At 40.9% G+C, this 17,231-nt stretch overlaps 2 non-coding genes across 2 annotated transcripts; both read left to right on the top strand.

Moving 5' to 3' along the window:
* The first annotated feature begins 19 nt into the window (after window positions 1–19).
* TRNAP-CGG lies at window positions 20–91 on the top strand. Its single transcript has one exon. It is a non-coding gene; the product is annotated as a tRNA-Pro (tRNA).
* An 11,508-nt stretch (window positions 92–11,599) lies between these two features.
* TRNAS-GCU lies at window positions 11,600–11,681 on the top strand. Its single transcript has one exon. It is a non-coding gene; the product is annotated as a tRNA-Ser (tRNA).
* Window positions 11,682–17,231: the final 5,550 nt, after the last annotated feature.

Genomic DNA, 17,231 nt, shown 5'->3' on the forward strand with positions numbered 1-17,231 from the left:
ACAAGCCTCGCACGTGGGTGGCTCGTTGGTCTAGGGGTATGATTCTCGCTTCGGGTGTGAGAGGTCCCGGGTTCAAATCCCGGACGAGCCCGCTTCCTTTTCAACCACTTGGACTTAATAGCATCAGGGGGGAAAAAAGCGTTTTCCCAAATATTCTTGCCAAAAACACTGGCTGTGGAATGGCAGTGTTCTCGGAGGAGCCGGGCACGAATGCCCGCATCTCCCGCGCGCCTACGCACCTGCGGTGCTGATGCTGCACCAGCCACAGGCCGGCTCTTCTGTGCATCCTTCCTCGGGTGCAGGGAGGGAGGGAGGCGGGGGAGTGGCTGGCGGGCACGCGCATGCGCACACCTGCCGCAGGGGGCGGAGTGAGAGCCATGCTCCGGCACCTTACCTACTGCCGCCCAGTCCTAGTCCGATTTCCGCTGTTACAGCCCTCTGGTGGGGTGGGGAGGGGTGCGGAGGGGTGGGGAGGGGTGGGGAGGGGTGGGGAGCTCTCCGACCCTCAACCTCTGCTGCTCCCACCACCCTGACCGCTGGCTCTACGGCCTATGACTGCGGCCAGACGCCGGCCTCTTTCTGGTCCTGCACTGCCCTGGTCGGAGCTCATTCAGGTGCTCTGTCAGCCAGTGAATATTCAGTGGCTGCTGTGTGTCCACCTGTGCCTGATGCTAGGGACGTAGAGGTGGGCAGGGAATAAAATAAGGTTTGTTTCTACTAGTTCCAAGTAACTACATAGCGTTTTCATGCGTCCAGACTTCCCAGAAGAGCCTGCAGAAGCAGGGCCGACGTGTACACTCCAGGGAAAACCCCAAGGAGCAATACCTACCCTAGACCCCATGCACACCAGTACTTTTTCCTCCAGGAAATGCTCTCACTTAGGAACTGTGCAAAACGCTCAGGTGAATTAATTAGCATAAATATAAAAGATGACAAAGAAAAAAGATGAGGAGGAAGGTATTAATTCAGTTCTTTTGCTCTTGCCAGCTATCTTAAGATATTTCCTTGGAATAACTGCTGCTTTGTGACCAACACTGAATGCTGACACACACACACACATCACGGCAATTTCTTTGAAGGCTCATTTTGAAAGTATTCTGGAAGAGTGGTCTTTTTTTTACCTTTGTTTAGGGCAATTTTGGAAGCCCAATAAACATGAAGATGCAGGTCCTTTTTCAGAAGTGGTGTAGAATATATTGTCTCTTTTTATACATGAAATATGAGTGTATAATTGATTTGTAAAACAATTTTATAATTTGAAGTAGATGTTGTTATTCATGAAGTTTGAAATTCAAACCTCCTCCAACCTTTGTCCTTCAAGAATTTTCTTAGGATGCAGGAAGTCAGTTCTATGCCACCTAAGCCAGAGATTGAATTATCCTCTTTCAAGACATTTTATTATCCCAAAAAGGATAATTTAAAGATACTGTCTGATAGGAAATGGCACAGTAGATCACTTTACTGTGATGCCCACAGTCAATAAACTGGACTCATAATCTCAGTGTCCAGTTATTGTAAGGGCTTAATTATAACTATAACCAGCAACCAAGGATCACTAGACATCTAAAATAAGTGCCTAACATGATAGAGATAAAAGTGAACTAGAAAAAAATAGAGGAAAATATTATGCAGAAAGAAGAAAACTCAGGAAAGTTATTACAGAGAGAAAGAATGCTATACAAAACAGTAGCTCAACTACAAAAGCATCTTAAAATTCAAATTATGAGAGTAGAAATGAAAAACTTAATGGAGTAACTGCAATAAAATGTGAAGGATATCTTCCAGAATATGGAGTAAAAATATAAAGGGGAACCAACAGTTATGCTCCCTAGTAGATACCCAAATGAATTGAAACTTATGACTACAACAAAACCTGCACACGAATGCTTATAGCAGCTTTATTCATAACTGGAAAAACTGAGAAGCAACCAAAACGTCCTTCAGTAAGTGAATGGATGGGGTGTCTGATTGGTTCAGTTGGTTAAGCATTCAACTTTTGGTTTTAGCTCAGGTTACCATCTCAGAGTCTTGGCATCGAACCCATGTTGGGCCCTGTGCTCAGTGCAGAGTCTGCTTGAGAATCTCTCTCCCTCTACTATGCCCTTCCCCATGTTTGGGCACACACATGCTCTCTCTCTCAAATAAATAAAATATTTAAAAAATTAATAAATGGATAAACTGTGGTACATCCATACAATGGAATATTATTTAGTAAGAAAAAGAAATGAGCACTCAGGCCACAAAAAGACATTAAAGAACCTTAAAAGCATATTGTTAAGTGAAAGAAGCCAATCTGAAACAGGTAGGGAGGGATATAGGAATGAAGAGGTAGAGCACACGCCAGTGAAATTATTCTGTATGATACTGTAGTGATGGGCACATGTCATGACACATTTGTCAAAACCCATAGAATGTGCAGCACAAGGAGTGAACCTTAATGTAAGTTATGGACTTTGGTTACATTGGTCCCTCGGCTGTAACAAATATAGCACAAGACTATGAGATGTAAATAATAAGAGAAGCTGTAGGAGAGAAGAGAGGGTATGTGGGAACTCTGTACTTTCCTATCAATTTTTCTGTAAACCTAGAACTGCCTTTAAAAAAATGTCTGGGCAGCCCCGGTGGCGCAGCGGTTTAGCGCCACCTGCAGCCCGGGGTGTGATCCTGGAGACCCAGGATGGAGTCCCACGTCGGGCTCCCTGCATGGAGCCTGCTTCTCCTTCTGCCTGTGTCTCTGCCTCTCTCTCTCTCTCTCTCTGTCTCTATGAATAAATAAAATCTTTAAAAAAATGTCTAGATGGCAGAAGAGTAGGGTCTCTTTAAAAAATGTCTAGATGGCGGAAGAGTAGGGTCCCCAAGTCACCTGTCCCCATCAACTTACAAATAATCCTGAAAACCTATGAATTCAGCCTGAGATTTAAAGAGAGAACAGCTGGAATGCTACAGAGAGAAGAGTTTGCACTTCTAACAAGTACAACTCTTTTTTAGCCACTCTGCACTGAGCAAAATGACTAGAAAGAACTCACCACAAAAGAAAGAATCAGAAATAGTACTCTCTCCCGCAGAATTACAGAATTTGGATTACAATTTGATGTCAGAAAGCCAATTCAGAAGCACAATTATAAAGCTACTGGTGAAAAAAAAAATAAAGCTACTGGTGGCTCTGGAAAAAAGCATAAAGGATTCAAGAGACTTCATGGCTGCAGAATTTAGATCTAATCAGGCCGAAATTAAAAATCAATTAAGTGAGATGCAATCCAAACTGGAGGTCCTAATGATGAGGGTTAATGAGGCAGAAGAAAGAGTGAGTGACATAGAAGACAAGTTGATGGCAAGGAAGGAAGCTGAGGAAAAAAAGAGAAAAACAATTAAAATACCATGAGGAAAGGTTAAGGAAAATAAATGACAGCCTCAAAAGGAAAAATCTATGTATAATTGGGGTTCCAGAGGGCGCCAAAAGGAGCAGAAGACCAGAAAATGTATTTGAACAAATCATAGCTGAGAACTTCCCTAACTTGGGGAGGGAAACAGGCATTCAGATCTAGGATATAAAGAGATCCCTGCCCCCCCCAAATCAATAAAAACTGTTCAACACCTTGACATTTATTTATAAAGATTTTTATTTATTTCTTCATGAGAGAGATATATAGAGAGAGGCAGAGACACAGGCAGAGGGAGAAGCAGGCTCCATGCAGGAAGCCCAACGTGGGACTCGATCCCAGGTCTCCAGGATCATGCCCGTGGGCTGAAGGCAGGCGCCAAACCACTGAGCCACCCAGGGATCTCAACACCTTGACATTTAATAGTGAAACTTGCAAATTCCAAAGATAAAGAGAAAATCCTTAGAGCAGCGAGAGACAAGAGATCCCTAACTTATATGGGGAGAAATATTAGATTAATAGCAGACCTCTCCACAGAGACCTGGCAGGCCAGAAAGGGCTGAATTATTCAGGGTCCTAAATGAGAAGAACATGCAGCCAAGAATCCTTTATCCAGCAAGGCTCTCATTCAGAATACAAGGAGAGATAAAGAGCTTCCAAGATAGGCACAAACTGAAAGAATATGTGACCACCAAACCAGCTCTGCAAAAAATATTAAGGGAGACTCTGTAAAAGAAAGAGGAAGTCCAAAGAAATAATCCACAAAAACAGGGACTGAATAGGTATTATGATGACACTAAATTCATATCCTTCAATAGTAACTCTGAACATGAATGGGATTAATGATCCCATCAAAAGACGCAGGGTTTCAGACTGAATAAAAAAGCAAGACCCATCTATTTGCTGTCTATGAGAGACTCATTTGAGACCTAAGGACATCTACAACCTGAAAATAAAAGATTGGAGAACTATTTACCATTCAAATGGTCCTCAAAAGAAAGCAGGGGTATCCATCCTTATATCAGATAAATTAAAGTTTATCCCAAAGACTGTAGTAAGAGATGAAGAGGGATACTATATCATACTTAAAGGATCCATCCAACAAGAGGACCTAACAATCATGAATATTTATGCCCCTAATGCGGGAGCTGCCAAGTATATCAATCAATTAATAATCAAAGCTAAGACATACTTAGATAATAATACACTTATACTGGGAGACTTCAACACAGTGCTTTCTGCAAATGACATATTTTCTAAGCACATCTCCAAAGAAACAAGAACTTTAAATGATACACTGTACCAGATGGATTTCACAGATATTTACAGAACTTTACATACAAACGCAACTGAATACACATTCTTCTCAAGTGCACATGGAACTTTCTCCAGAATAGACTACATACTGGGTCACAAATCAGGACTTAACCAATACAAAAAGATGGGGAGTGTCCCCTGCATATTTTCAGACCATAATGCTTTGAAACTTGAACTCAATCACATGAAGAAGTTTGGAAGAAATTCAAACACGTGGAGTTTAAAGACCATCCTGCCAAAAGATGAAAGGGTCAACTAGGAAATTAGAGAAGAATTTAAAAGATTCATGGAAACTAATGAGAATGAAGATACAACCATTATCCCCAAATCCCAAAATCTTTGGGATATAGCAAAAGCAGTCCTGAGAGGGAAATACATCGCAATATAAGCATCCCTCAAAAAACTGGGAAAAACTCAAATATACAAGCTGACCTCGCACCTAAAGGAACTGGAGAAAGAACAGCAAATAAAACCTACACCCAGCAGAAGAGAGTTAATAAAGATCCGAGCAGAAACCAATGAAATAGAGACCAGAACTGTAGAACTGATCAACAAAACCAGGAGTTAGTTCTTTGAAAGAATTAATAAGATAGATAAACCATTAGCCAGCCTTATTAAAAACAAAAGAGAAAAGACTCTAATTAATAAAATCACGAATGAAAAATGAGAGATCACAACCAATACCAAGGAAATACAAACGATTTTAAAAACATATTATGAGCAGCTATATACCAATAAATTAGGCAATCTAGAAGAAATGGACGCATTTCTGGAAAGCCACAAACTACCAAAACTGGAACAGGAAGAAATAGAAAACCTGAACAGGCCTGATAACCAGGGAGGAAATTGAAGCGGTCATCAAAAACCTCCCAAGACAGATGGCTTCCCAGGGAATTCTATCAAACGTTTAAAGAAGAAACAATACCTATTCTACTAAAGCTGTTCCAAAAGATAGAAAGGGATGGAATACTTCCAAACTTCTATGAGGCCAGCATCACCTTAATTCCAAAACCAGACAAAGACCCCACCAAAAAGAAGAATTAGAGATCAATATTCCTGATGAACACAGATGCAAAAATTCTCAACAAGGTACTAGCCAATAGGATACAACAGTACATTAAGAATATTATTCACCATGACCAAGTGGAATTTATCCGTGGGATGCAAGGCTGGTTCAACACTCGTAAAGCAATCAATATGATAGATCATATCAGCAAGAGAAAAACCAAGAACCATATGATCCTCTCAATAGATGCAGAGAAAGCATTTGACAAAATCCATCCATTCTGATCAAAATTCTTCAGAGTGTAGGGATAGAGGGAACATTCCTCGACATCTTAAAAGCCATCTATGAAAAGCCCACAGCAAATATCATTCTCAGTGGGGAAACACTGGGAGCCTTTCCCCTAAGATCAGGAATAAGGACAGGGATGTCCATTGTCACTACTGCTATTCAACATAGTACTGGAAGTCCTAGCCTCAGCAATCAGATAACAAAAAGACATTAAAGGCATTCAAATTGGAAAAGAAGAAGTCAAACTCTCCCTCTTTGCAGATGACATGATACTGTACATTGAAAACCCAAAAGACTCCACCCCAAGATTGCTAGAACTCACACAGTAATTCGGCAGTGTGGCAAGATACAAAATCATTGCCCAGAAATCAGTGGCATTTCTATCCACTCACAATGAGACTGAAGAAAGAGAAATTAAGGAGTCAATCCCATTTACAATTGCACCCAAAAGCATAAGATACCTAGGAATAAACCTAACCAAAGAGGTAAAGGATCTATACCCTAAAAACTACAGAACATTTCTGAAAGAAATTGAGGAAGACACAAAGAGATGGAAAAATACTCCATGCTCATGGATTGGAAGAATTAATATTGTGAAAATGTCAATGCTACCCAGGGCTACCTACACATTTAATGCAATTCCTATCAAAATACCATGGACTTTCTTCAGAGAGTTGGAACAAATAATCTTAAGATTTGTGTGGAATCAGAAAAGACCCCGAATAGCCAGGGGAATATTAAAAAAGAAAACCATATCTGGGGGCATCACAATGCTGGATTTCAGGTTGTACCACAAAGCTGTGATCATCAAGACAGTGATGTTTCTGGCACAGAAACAGACATACAGATCAATGGAACAGAATAGAGAATCCAGAAATGGGCCCTCAACTCTATGGTCAACTAATATTCGACATAGCAGGAAAGACTATCCACTGGAAAAAGGACAGCCTCTTCAATAAATAGTGCTGGGAAAATTGGACAGCCACATGCAGAAGAATGAAACTAGACCATTCTCTTACACCATACACAAAGATAAACTCAAAATGGATGAAAGATCTAAATGTGAGATAAGATTCCATCAAAATCCTAGAGGAGAACACAGGCAACACCCTTTTTGAACTTGGCCACAGCAACTTCTTGCAAGATACAACTATGAAGGCAAGGGAAACAAAAGCAAAAATGAATTATTGGGATTTAATCAAGATAAAAAGCTTCGTACAGCAAAAGAAACAGTCAACAAAACTAAAAGACAACCTACAGAAGGGAGAAGATATTTGCAAATGACGTATCAGATAAAGGGCTAGTATCCAAGATCTATAAAGAACTTATTAAACTCAATGGCAAAGAAACAAACAACCCAATCATGAAATGGGCAAAAGACATGAACAGAAATTTCACCAAAGAAGACATACACATGGCCAACAAGCACATGAGAAAATGCTCTGCATCACTTGCCATCAGGGAAATACCAATCAAAACCACAATGAGATACTACCTCACACCAGTGAGAATGGGGAAAATTAACAGGGCAGGAAAAAACAAATGTTGGAGAGGATGTGGAGAAGGGAAACCCTCTTGTACTGTTGGTGGGAATGTGAACTGGTGCAGCCATTCTGGAAAACTGTGTGGAGGTTCTTCAAAGAGTTAAAAATAGAGCTACCCTATGACCCAGCAATTGCACTGCTGGAGATTTACCCCAAAGGTACAGATGCAGTGAAACGCTAGGACACCTGCACCCCGATGTTTCTAGCAGCAATGTCCACAATAGCCAAACTCTGGAAGGAGCCTCGGTTTCCATCAAAGGATGAATGGATAAAGAAGATGTGGTCTATGTATACAATGGAATATTACTCAGCCTTCTGAAATAATACTCAGCCAATACTTGCTTTAAAGTGGATGGAACAGGAGGGTATTATGCTGAGTAAAATAAGTCAATCGGAGAAGGACAAACATTATATGGTCTCATTCATTTGGGGAATATAAAAAATAGTGAAAGGGAATAAAGGGGAAAGGAAAGAAAATGAGTGGGAAATCTCAGAGGGGGTGACAGAACATGAGAGACACCTAATTCTGGGAAACGAACAAGGGGTGGTGGAAAGGGAGGTGGGCGGGGGGTTGGGGTGACTGGGTGACGGGCACTGAGTAGGACACTTGACAGGATGAGCACTGGGTGTTATGCTATATGTTGGCAAATTGTACTCCAATAAAAAAATAAGTCTATTAAAAAATAAGCAGAGTGCAAATAGTAAAAAAAAAAAGGGGGGGGATGGCAGGGAGGAAAGAAAAAAGGAGAGGAAATATCTTGGAGCTATAAAATCTGAGGTAAAAGAAGTTCCAGGAAAAAAAAAAAAAGAAAATAGAGAACATGTAAGTGAGAAAATCAACAACAAAAAAGTCAAGCTAATTTTCCAAACGGAAATACATGATTTTCCAAATTTAATGAAGTAATAGAGCTCTCAGAACAATGAATGAAAATAGAAACACATGATGGCATACTTTTCAGACTTTTGGGAACACTGTAGACAGGGAAATTATCCTGAAAGAGAGAAAAGCTAATTAGAAATGAAGTATCAGTAATTAGAATGACTTCTTAATTCTTGTAAAGTAATACTGAAAGCCAAAGACAATGAAGAACTTTCAGAATCCTGAAAGAAAATATTCCCCAACCTAGCATTCCCATACCCAACCAACCTTCAATCAACCGTTGGAGAAACATAATAGATATTTTCCAATGCCCAAATACTCAAAAATCTTATTCCCAATGAACTTTTTTTTTCTTTTCAGGAAGCTACTCTACAATGTAGAAAGCAAATTAAGATAGAAAAAGCCTTAGGATATCCACCCCCAGTGGTAGGGAAAGAAAAGGTACATGATTATGGTGAAGACATCCTGAAGAAAACCTGTATAGCAACTACAGAAATCATCCAATTCTATCCCCTCCCCCTTTTAAAGATTTTATTTATTCATTCATGAGAGACACAGAGACACACACAGGGAGCCCAACGTGGGACTCAATCCTGGGCCTCCAGGACCACACCCTGGACTGAAGGCAGGCACTAAACCTCTGAGCCACCCAGGGATTTCCGTCTTAACCCCTTTTTTAAGACAAACGTGTGTGGTTATTTGCGGTAACTTGGAAAAAAAAACTTCTAATGTTCAGGAAAAAGAGGTGGATCTTTTTGTATAATGGATAATCAGTAAAAAAACAGTAAATTTAAAAAATCTGTAAGTAGAAATAATGTGTATTATTTAGAATATATTTTTTTAAGATTTTATTTATTTATTCATGAGAGAGATGGAGAGAGGCAGAGACACAGGCTGAGGGAGAAGCAGGCTCCATGCAGGGAGACTAATGCAGGACTCGAGTATCACACCCTGGGCCAAAGGCAGGTGCCAAACCGCTGAGCCACCCAGGGATCCCCTGGAATATAATTTTGCCTTTGTAACCTACTGTAGCTTAAAGGAAGCAGATGGGACTCACATCTTACATAATTGTCTGAATGTATAATCAATCCTAGGGTGATGCTTTCACTCCAGGGTGTTTCCTTCCAGTATTCTACCTCATTGCTCCTTCCTTCTTATGGTGTTGGCTTTTCCAGCAAGCGGAGAGAGTAGGAAGAGAGAAGTGGGTGGTACTTCTTTCCTCTTTTGGGCATAACCTGCAAGCTTTACATACAGTGACTAGTTTAGAAATTGGTCACATGGCCATGCTTAGCCATCAAGAAAAGTTGTGCATGGTAGTCTTCTCTGGGTGGCTATAAGCCCTTCTAAATGCCCATTTCTAAGAAAGGAACAAATATTGATGGACAACTAGCCATCTCTGCTATAGTATGAGATTTGGAGACATGCTGCTGGTAAAAACAAAAACAACACAAACAAAAAATCAAATGTCTAAAAATCTTTTTCTCTCCCAAGGGGGAAGAAGAAAAGAGGAAAAAGATCGCTTTTTTATGTATACATGCTTTTGAAGTGTTTAAGATTTTAAAACATGGTTATTGTTAAAAAATATTAATGAAAAAATAAGCTTTAAGGTGAGAACTAAGGTATGGATAAAAAATTTATCCAGGTTCAAATGAGGAAGGGCAAGAGCACTCCATGAGGGAAAAGGTCTTGTTGGAAAGAGGGGAAATAGATCCTTCTTGATACAAAATCAGGAATTGGACTAGAGAGGAAAACAAGGCAGAGGAAAGTGGGTGAAGCTGAGCATGAAGATCCGTGCAGGTCAATAAGGCAAACACTAAAATAGAAGGTTTTTTTTTCAAGTAAGAAGAGAGAATGGTTCATCACAAGCAAAGAGTGGTCTTCACTCAAGATATTAGTGCAACCCAAGGTAAAGTGCCCTCACACTAAGAGTATAAGAATGAGTGGAGATCCATTCCTGCAAGATTTCCCCCATGTCCCCTGCGTAGGTTCCTCCTGTGATTGATTTGCTTAGGCTTCATGGAAAAAAAAAATCCTGTTGCAGCTCCCACTGCTCAGGCCACTGAATGGGTAGGAACAACCACTGAGTGGTCTTAAGCTGCTCTTCCACAGAAGGAACAGAATGGAAATAAGGTTGACGGAAAATAAAGTTTCTAAAAAAAAAAAAAAAAAAAGAAAGAAAAAAAAATCTTCATGACCACCTCCCTTCTCAGATTTATGGATGCTCCCTGATCACTCACGTGCATCAGTGCTCCAGCCAGTGATTTCCGCATACTTGTGTAGATCCTGCGAGCTCCCTGCCTTTGCTCAGGCCCCTTCCTCAGCGCGGGACACCCTTTCTCAGCCACCTCTAGAAAACTTCCTCTGCAAGACTCACCTTTAATATGACCTTCTCTGACCAGGCATTTATGATTCATTATGATTGGTCAGAATTAAGCCCTACCCATGTTCATTTATGTGCATTTTATTCATTCAGTGAAACTAATCAAAAACCTAAAAAAAAAAAAAAAAAAAAAGGTTGAAACAGCCTTTTTTCACCCCTTCCCCAAATAATTTCCTCGCTAGGAGTGAGTCTTTTGACATCCCTAGCACCACATGCCTTGTAAAATCGGACAGAAGCTGAGAACCCGTCCCCTAGAAAATCACCCAGAGGCACGGATATGGGGGGGGGGGGCTGCTGAGAACTCAGGGTTCCCCCGGGCGGATGCGCGGCAAAGGGGCCCTCGCCCCACCCCGGTGCAGGGTCACCTCTGCAACCCCACCCCGCAGCGTTAGGCGGTGAGAGAGGCAGCACCGCCTCACTCGGCCCCGTGCTTCGGTCGCCCAGGCTGTCTCAGCCGCCAGGAATGCGGGGTCCGGACTCGCCAGGGGCCCTGGGGTGGGCTCTGGCGGCCCGACTCTGGGGGCCCCTGCCCGCGGCGGGCTCAGAGGGCTTCCTGCGCGCACGCGGCCCTGCAGCCCGGACCCCGGCGGGGCCTGTGGCGCTGCGGGCGCGGTCGGGCCTCGGGCGAGAGCTGCCCCCGCCCCTGCCCCAGCGCGAGGGTCCCCCGCGCTCCGCGGCCGCTCTGTGCGGAGCCCGCCGGCCCCACGTCTCCTGGACGTCTCCTGACCGCCCTTCCCTCCAGGACAGCAGGAGTTCCCGGGTGTAAACTCTGAAATAAAGTACTTAGGAACCCCGGCGCGTCGCGACGAGGTGGCCGAGTGGTTAAGGCGATGGATTGCTAATCCATTGTGCTCTGCACGCGTGGGTTCGAATCCTACCCTCGTCGGTTGGGGCATTTTAGTTAGGAGAGGGGGAAAAAATTAAGCCAATTTGTCCAAAAAGTTGACGTTGCGGGTTTTCCACTTTATCGTTCGTTTGGTGGGAACTTTATGAGAGCAGTGAAGTACCTCCTTGGTGCACCTCTCCTGCCTGGTGCCTGCCTGGAGCGCGACAGGAAGAGAGGAAGTGAAAGATGCTTGAAAAAAATCTGCCATCTGGAAACCACAAAGGTTTTGCCCTTTATTAGCACGCACAGACTATATTATTCTACCTCTTAGATTTAGATCTACAATTCACCTAGAACTAATATTTATTTATAGTGGGAGGAAAAATCCATCGAAATATCGATTGATCTGTCATCCATCTATAGATAAATACATTCATTTTGGTATTTAAATAAACACCATTTGTCGAGAAGACCATCTTTTTCTCCTTTGCACTACAAAATCACCTTTACCATACACATCAAGTGTCCATGTGTGTGTAGTGTTTTTCAGATATCTATTTTCTTCACCTGCCTATTTTACAATAACCCTCTGTCTTATGTAACATAGCCTTGTAGGGACGTCTGGGTGGCTCAGCGGTTAAGTGTCTGCCTTCGGCTCTGGGCATGATCCTGGGGTCCTGGAATCGAGTCCTGCATGGGGCTCCCTGTATGGAGCCTACTTCTCCCTCTGCCGGTGTTTTCTGCCTCTTTCTGTCTCTCATGAATAAACAAAATCTTTAAAGATATATATCTATAAATATAGATATATATCGCTTTGTAGTAAGTCTTCACACCTTGTTCCTATTCAAGATTTGCCTGTTCTAAATTGCCTTTTTGTATTTTCATAAACATTTTAGAATCATTTTGTAAATTTCTGCCTCCCAAAAAGAGAAGGCTGATGTAATTTTGGATAATATTGTTTGAATCTGTAAGTCAATATGAATATAATTGACATCTGTAAGGTATTGAATCTTGCAATGCATATTATACTTTTCAATTATTTATATCTTCTCTAATTTATCTCAATAGTGTCTTACATGATTTTTCTACATAGAAATATATAGCCCATTATTTTACTAGATATATTTTAGATATTTTTATCTAAATATTATCTAAATTGGGGAGCCCAGGTGGCTCAGTGGTTTAGTGCCACCTTCAGTCCAGGGCTTGATCCTGGAGACCAAATCCCACATCAGGTTCACTGCATGGAGCCTGTGTACATATATATGTAAAATAGAGAAAAATACATCAAATGGCCACAACTTGACTCTGTCTCTTAGATCAATATGCAACTCTTTAAGTAAACATTCAAGACCATCCATGCTCTTAAGACTCCTCAGAGTGAAGCTTTGATCTCTCTCACCTATGTCATATGAATTCCTTCTTAACCCATTTCTTAGGATGCTTGTGCAATCTGTACTGCTTCGTTTTCTTTGACTAATTTATATTTTTTCAAAGAGAATTTCCATATTTACCTTTTGTAGAACGACTATAGAGAAAGGGACTGATTATTTGCTTTTCAACTTTGAGTTTGGTTCTGTGGTCTGTAGCACGTGGTGCTTCATCATATACCCAGCTAATTAGACATCTGCCCAAACATACTTGCTTTTTGGGTGATATTTCTTAACCAACACCATTCTCCATTCACTTGGGTAGAGTTAATCTACTTCTATCAAATATATACAGAAATGTGTAGAACTCTTTCTAGCATATTAGACCAGTGAAGAATAATAGTGATCTGTTCTCGATGTAATATCTTCTGATAACATGAGGACTCCTCAAGAGATTTCTTCCTTCAAATAGCAACTATGTCAGTTAAAATTAGTTATATGCTTACACCTTGCACTGTCTGAAATCTTGTTCTTCTGCACATTCTCTGCTACACAGCTCTAACGCCAACCACCACCTTGGGAGGCCTTTCCCCGTCTCCAAGATTAAGATGTCTCATGTTAAGTTCTCAGAGCCCTTTGTAATTCTTTATGCACATATAAGAACTACAGTTAAGTATTCCCAACTATTTGTTTAATATCTGTCTCCCATCATATCTGTTTCCCTTTCTCCATAAGGGCCTGGGCTATTCTGTAGTGTGTCCGTGGTATCAAGACTAACACATAATGGACTTCTAAAGAAATATTAAATGAAAAAGTTACTTCCAGAATAGTTTTTATATACTGAGTCTAGGTACATATGTCCATGGGTCTAGGCTTGGGGTCTTGTCAAGTTCAGAGAGCAGAAGCAGCCCTTATATATAGGCCTTGAAGAGCAAAACCCAGAAATTCAGGAGTTAGCACCTCTTGTGAGGTGTGTGAGGCTCACATGATGGCAAATCTAGAGCCAGGGTTAATGACTTCCAAAACACACTGATTCTGAAAAGCCACACATTCATAAAAGGACAAAACATTGATACTGCTCCACAGTGACACCCAGATACACATCAGACATTCATCTAATCAAGGTCCTCTACAATGATTGTTACTGATAAAATGATAGGGACATGCAACGACACTGACACACAGCAACAGACAAGCACAAAACAGCAAATCTCATCCATTCATGTATTAATCTACTGCACAATCACCAAACCCTCTCTATACATGATTCTGTGCTGGGCGATTCTGGTGCAGTGGCTCAGAAAAACCCGTCCTGATTCTTAAGGAACTCCATTGTGGTAGGTGATACAGACCACGACCCCACAGGCCATGCTATTGAGACACAACTTGAACCATACACAATACTACTGAAAGACAGAAGTGCCCACACAGACCTTGAGTGGTAGAGAGACAGATTAATGTCCACAGACACACCATGTGAGAAACAGATCATGATCAAACAGACATAATCACACCCACACACATTAAATAAGGCATTAAGGGCTAAAATGTGTCAGACACTGTGCTAAGCACTTCCTAATAAAATGTGGATCACAGATACCATTATGATCTCCATTTAAACTTTGATAAATCCAAGACACAAAGAACTGAAGCCTTCCCAAGGTCACTAGCTCATAAATTGGGTTGGGGATTTAGGATTTTTACCTGTCTGGTCCAAAATCTAGTATCTGCCTTATCCATTATTCTCAACTGTCCTTTTCCCTGAGGATCTTTTGAGGGTGGTTCTTCCTCCTTCTTCAAGTATCAGGTCTAAGAGGCCTTCCAAGACCCCATATTTTAAAAATCCAACATAGCCTTGCGTTGTCATCTCCAGGAACCCATGAATATTTGAAATTACTCTGTATCTTTTCCTAGTGTATATAGTGGCTTCCCCCACAGGACTTGGGGAGGATCTGGTCCATCTATGACTTCCAGATAAAGCAAATGAAAATACAAAATGCCCAAGTAAATTGGAACTTCAGATAATTTTGTGGTACATCTCACGCAATATTAGGGACATGCTCATATTTAAAAATTATCAGTTCATTGGAAATACAAATTTAATTAAGTGTCCTATATTTTACCTGGCAACCCTACTTCCTTCAGGCAGCCCTGTAGCCTATGGAGTCTTGGCATATAATTGTTACTAAATGTACATTCAATGTAGAAATAAAAGGAGTTTTATTTCTATGGTTGTGGCTCAGGAAATCTATGTAACTCTCTGAGTTTCTGAGTTGGGTAGGGGAATTGATCTATTTGCAGATTTGCAGGGAGAATATCCAAAGATATTTTTAGATGAACAATTACAAGATCAGTAATTTTTTTTTTTTTTTTTTTTTAACTGTTGGTCTCTTCCCAAGTGATTACTAGTTTATATCCGATCACTTCACATGTTGTTGCACGTTGGTGCCATTGTGTGTCTCTGTTATATAAAAGGTTTTTCCTTAGAATCTTCTAAGACTTGTTGATTCCCTAGCTATTCTTTCACAAACCTCCTAACTCCTTTCTCACTATAGGATGGCATAGAGTGACAATGTGTTTCTGGAAAAAGTCTGAAGATGTGGATGTTCTTTATGGACTCACTACTTGTGTGTCTTTCTCTTTTCTTTCCAAGGCTTCTGGTTCTTCATTTTTCTTATATTCCAAATATCATATGCCTCTCAGATTTTTGAGGCAATAAGTAAAATAATGAATGTGAAATCATTTGTAGGCTCTCAAAGACAAAAGAAATGCCAATAATTTATATTCTTTAATATGTGAGTCTCACACTGACAAATGGACACTCAAGAAGGCATCAAGCACTGAACAGAGTTTTATTTTGAGGTATTATCAGGACTAATAGGTCTTGAAACTTAGCTGCCAAGGTACAGGCCCGGGAATACCCACACCCATGAAATAAGCATATCTCTGTAGGCAGCAGACTAGGTGATGATAGAGGAGAAATGGGTGGGAAACAGGCTCTTCAGCCACCTGTGTTTGGTTCCTAAGTGTTATGGGGTTGTGTATGGAATGAATAATAAGCCCAAGGGTCGGCTTTCCTTGAAACCGGGGCCTGATGCAGAGCCAGGAATAAGATCCATGCCGTCAGGGCAGTGACATATTCTCCTGGAAAACAAATAAGTAACTGAATTACTTAATACAATGTTCATGTGTGCCTTGAAGAACCAGATGAGACAAGTGCAGAAACAAAGGATTCTAAACTAAGGGTCAGGAAAAAAGTCCCAGAATAGGCTGCCTAAAAGCCATGAACTGAAGGAGAGAGCCACACAGGGGATGTGAGTATTTAACATAATTTGATTGCTATCTGACTGATAATGATTAACTCCCTACTCTAGAGAAACCTTTGTTGGCTGGTGAACTGGGAGAGGGTGGTGGGTCTCCAGGCCTGGAGACCTCTACCCAGCCATACCCAAAAGAGTCACAGAAGGTTCTTGGTCACGAGAAGGAATTCAAGGACAGACACCCAACACAAAAGACAAGTAACACAAGCAGGAAAGTTTATTAAAATGAAAACCATTCTCCTATCTTGAGATAGGAGAATGAGAGAGAAAGAGAGGGAGAGAGAGAGCTGTGCACCCTGGGGGTTGCTTTTTTTTTTTTTTTTAAGATTTTATTTATTTATTCATGAGAGACACAGAAAGAGAGGCAGAGACACAGGGAGAGGGAGGAGAAGCAGGTTCCATGCAAGGAGCCCAATGCAGGACTCAGTCGGGGGAATCTGGGATCATGCCCTGAGCCAAAGACAGACACTCAACCACTGAGCCACCCAGGTGTCCCTTACTGACAGTTGCTGAGTAGGGGATAGAATGAATATTCATTACTTGGGACAAGGATTTCTTGGAAGGAGGGTTTCTGAACCTTTCCTATTCTGACACCTTCATTTTATGAGGGGTTGCAAAATTGTGATTTAATTTTTTCCACTCAGTGATATATAGACTGGGAGAGGCCCAGAGGTTCTTATAATACATAGTATTGACATATTTTTTAAAAGACTTGTTATAAATTAATAATATTGACTTTTTCAGTTTTACATAATGCAAATATTTTCTAGTTTGTCATTTGTTTTCTGTCCTTGTTTGTTGTTTGTTGCTATCTGTCAAAATGTTTTAAATGTGTACATAATAGTATTTATTTTTGTGTCTTTTATTAGATTTAGGATGAAATTCATAAACACAAATGAAAAGAAATAATTTTCTAAATT

The sequence above is a fragment of the Canis lupus genome, chromosome 35, assembly GCF_011100685.1.
Source record: "Canis lupus familiaris isolate Mischka breed German Shepherd chromosome 35, alternate assembly UU_Cfam_GSD_1.0, whole genome shotgun sequence".
In the NCBI taxonomy this organism is placed as follows: domain Eukaryota; kingdom Metazoa; phylum Chordata; class Mammalia; order Carnivora; family Canidae; genus Canis; species Canis lupus.